Source organism: Triticum aestivum, chromosome 3D (assembly GCF_018294505.1).
Source record: "Triticum aestivum cultivar Chinese Spring chromosome 3D, IWGSC CS RefSeq v2.1, whole genome shotgun sequence".
In the NCBI taxonomy this organism is placed as follows: Eukaryota; Viridiplantae; Streptophyta; class Magnoliopsida; order Poales; family Poaceae; genus Triticum; species Triticum aestivum.
Window position 1 is genome coordinate 289,919,321 of NC_057802.1, and position 4,451 is coordinate 289,923,771.

A 4,451-nucleotide genomic window follows, 5' to 3' on the forward strand; every position below is an offset into this window, starting at 1 on the left:
GATTAAGAAGCAGATCAAGGAGTTATTGGAGAAAGGTTACATTCGACGGAGTTCATCACCATGGGGAGCCCCAGTGCTTTTGGTTGAGAAGAAGGATAAGACTCTAAGAATGGTTGTTGATTATCGTGCGTTGAATGAGGTGACGATCAAGAACAAATACCCACTGCCGATGATCAATGATTTGTTTGACCAGCTGCAAGGAGCTAAGGTGTTTTCAAAGATCGATCTGCGATCAGGATATCACCAGCTGAAGATTCAAGAGAAGGATATACCAAAGATAGCATTCACCACACGGTACGGGTTGTATGAATATACGGTCATGTCATTTGGACTGACTAACGCCCCTGCCTATTTCATGAGCATGATGAACAAAGTGTTCATGGAATATTTGGATAAGTTTGTTGTGGTGTTCATTGATGATATAATGGTATACTCGAAGAATGAGGAGGAGCACGAAGAGCATTTGCGTTTAGTTCTCGAGAAACTCAGGGAACACCAGTTGTACGCCAAGTTCAGCAAATGTGAGTTTTGGTTGAAGGAAGTCAGATTCCTTGGACATGTTATATCAAGAGAAGGTATAGCGGTAGACCCCACCAAGGTTCAGTCAGTCACTGAATGGTTGGCACCCACTTCAGTTAGCGAGATCCGCAGTTTTCTTGGACTCGCAGGATACTACGGAGATTCATTGAGAATTTTTCCAAGATTGCAAAGCCAATGAAGGAGTTATTGAAGAAGGATACCAAATTTAAATGGACGGAATAATGTGAGGCAAGCTTTCAGGAGTTAAAGAAACATTTGACTATAGCCCCAGTGCTGATTCTGCCGGATATACGCAAGGATTTCCAAGTGTATTGCGATGCCTCTCGCCTAGGACTTGGAAGTGTGCTTATGCAGGACGGAAGAGTTGTTTCGTATGCCTCACGACAACTAAAACCGCACGAATTGAATTATGCCACGCATGATTTGGAGTTAGCAGCAGTAGTGCATGCGCTCAAGACTTGGAGACATTACCTTATTGGAAATCGTTGTGATGTGTACACGGATCAAAAGAGTTTGAAGTACATTTTCACACAGAAGGAGCTGAACCTTAGACAGAGGAGATGGTTGGAGCTTATAAAGGATTATGACATGAAGTTGCACTATCATCCAGGCAAGGCCAATGTCGTAGCAGACGCCTTGAGTCGGAAGAGTTATGCTAATACCCTGGTGAGCACGGGATTGCCAAAGGAGTTAGCAGAGGATCTCAGGGAACTTTGATTGGAGATTGTTCCTAGAGGTTTTGTTGCAACAATGGAAGTTCAGTCTACATTGTTAGGAAAGATTCGGAAGCTCAGAAGGATGACAAAGAGATTGCCGAGGTAAAAGAAAGAATGAGCAAAGGAAAGGCCAAAGGTTTTCGTGAGGATGAGCACGACACCTTATGGTTTGAGGACCGTGTTTATGTGCCCAATAACACAGAGATCAGGAAGTTAATGCTTCAGGAGGCTCATGACTCACCATACTCGATACACCCCGGAAACACCAAGATGTTTTTGGATTTGAAGGAACGTTTCTGGTGGACTGGTATGAACAAGGATATTGCCGAGTATGTAGTCGTATGTGATGTATGTCAGAGAGTGAAGGCAGAGCATCAAAAGCCAGCAGGATTGTTACAGCCTATGCCGATACCCGAATGGAAGTGGGATAAACTTGGCATGGATTTCATCACCGGATTGCCCAAGACCAAATCAGGATATGATTCTATATGGGTAGTAGTTGATCGCTTGACCAAAGTGGCTCACTTTATCCCAGTGAAAACAACCTATACAAGTGCGAAGTTGGCCAAGATATACATGACCAGGATCGTATGTCTGCATGGAGTTCCGAGGACCATATTATTAGATAGAGGAACACAGTTTACCTCAAAGTTTTGGCATCAACTGCACCAGACTTTGGGAACAAGGCTGGAGTTCAGTACAGCTTTTCACCCGCAGACGGATGGACAGACCGAGAGAGTCAACCAGATTCTGGAGGATATGTTGAGAGCTTGTGCACTGGATTATGGATCTAGTTGGGATGACAATTTGCCCTACGCAGAGTTCTCATACAACAATAGCTACCAAGCCAGTTTGAAGATGGCACCGTTCGAAGCCCTGTATGGACGAAGGTGCAGAACACCGTTGATGTGGGATGAAGTGGGAGACCGACAGTTGTTTGGACCAGACTTGATCAAGGAGTCTGAAGAGAAAGTTAAGTTGATCTGAGATAGACTGAAGGTAGCTCAGTCCAGGCAGAAGAGTTATGCAGATTCGAAACGCAAGGAGGTAACCTATGAAATTGGAGATAGAGCATATCTGCGAGTGTCACCCTTGCGAGGAGTGAAACATTTTAGAGTCAAGGGAAAGTTAGCCCCAAGATTTGTAGGACCGTATCGTGTTTTGGAACGTATGGGAGAAGTTGCCTACAAGTTGGAGTTACCTGAAGGACTGTTAGGAGTTCATGATGTGTTTCATGTTTCACAGCTGAAGAAGTGTCATGCTGAGATGGCCGATATTGTTGGGGATCGTAGCAGAAATCAAAAAATTTCTACGCATCACCAAGATCTATCTATGGAGTTTACTAGCAACGAGAAGGAAGGAGTGCATCTACATACCCTTGTAGATCGCGAGCGGAAGCGTTCAAGTGAACGGGGTTGATGGAGTCGTACTCGTCGTGATCCAAATCACCGATGACCGAGCGCCGAACGGACGGCACCTCCGCGTTCAACACACGTACGGAGCAGCGACGTCTCCTCCTTCTTGATCCAGCAAGGGGGAAGGAGAGGTTGATGGAGATCCAGCAGCACGACGGCGTGGTGGTGGAAGTAGCGGGGATCCCGGCAGGGCTTCGCCAAGCGCAAGCGGGAGGGAGAGGTGTCACGGGAGGGAGAGGGAGGCGCCAGGGGCTAGGTTACTGCTGCCCTCCCTCCCCCCACTATATATAGGGGTCCTGAGGGGGCGCCGCCCCCCTGGAGATCCCATCTGAGGGGGGGGGCGGCGGCCAAGGGGGTGGCTTGCCCCCCAAGCCAAGTGGGGCGCCCCCCACCCCCAGGGTTTCCAACCCTAGGCGTAGGGGAGGCCCAAGGGGGGCGCACCAGCCCACCAGGGGCTGGTTCCCCTCCCACTTCAGCCCATGGGGCCCTCCGGGATAGGTGGCCCCACCCGGTGGACCCCCGGGACCCTTCCGGTGATCCCGGTACAATACCGATAACCCCCGAAACTTTCCCGGTGGCCGAAACTGGACTTCCTATATATAATTCTTCACCTCCGGACCATTCCGGAACTCCTCGTGACGTCCGGGATCTCATCCGGGACTCCGAACAACTTTCGGGTTTCCGCATACTAATATCTCTACAACCCTAGCGTCACCGAACCTTAAGTGTGTAGACCCTACGGGTTCGGGAGACATGCAGACATGACCGAGACGCCTCTCCGGTCAATAACCAACAGCGGGATCTGGATACCCATGTTGGCTCCCACATGTTCCACGATGATCTCATCGGATGAACCACGATGTCGAGGATTCAATCAATCCCGTATACAATTCCCTTTGTCAATCGGTACGTTACTTGCCCGAGATTCGATCGTCGGTATCCCAATACCTTGTTCAATCTCGTTACCGGCAAGTCACTTTACTCGTACCGTAATGCATGATCCCGTGACTAACTCCTTAGTCACATTGAGCTCATTATGATGATGCATTACCGAGTGGGCCCAGAGATACCTCTCCGTCATACGGAGTGACAAATCCCAGTCTCGATTCGTGCCAACCCAACAGACACTTTCGGAGATACCCGTAGTGCACCTTTATAGCCACCCAGTTACGTTGTGACGTTTGGCACACCCAAAGCACTCCTACGGTATCCGGGAGTTGCACAATCTCATGGTCTAAGGAAATGATACTTGACATTGGAAAAGCTCTAGCAAACGAACTACACGATCTTTGTGCTATGCTTAGGATTGGGTCTTGTCCATCACATCATTCTCCTAATGATGTGATCCCGTTATCAATGACATCCAATGTCCATAGTCAGGAAACCATGACTATCTGTTGATCAACGAGCTAGTCAACTAGAGGCTTACTAGGGACACGTTGTGGTCTATGTATTCACACATGTATTACGATTTCCGGATAACACAATTATAGCATGAACAATAGACAATTATCATGAACAAAGAAATATAATAATAACCATTTTATTATTGCCTCTAGGGCATATTTCCAACAGTCTCCCACTTGCACTAGAGTCAATAATCTAGTTACATTGTGATGAATCGAACACCCATAGAGTTCTGGTGTTGATCATGTTTTGCTCTAGGGAGAGGTTTAGTCAACGGATCTGCTACATTCAGGTCCGTATGTACTTTACAAATATCTATGTCTCCATTTTGAACACTTTCACGAATGGAGTTGAAGCGACGCTTGATATGCCT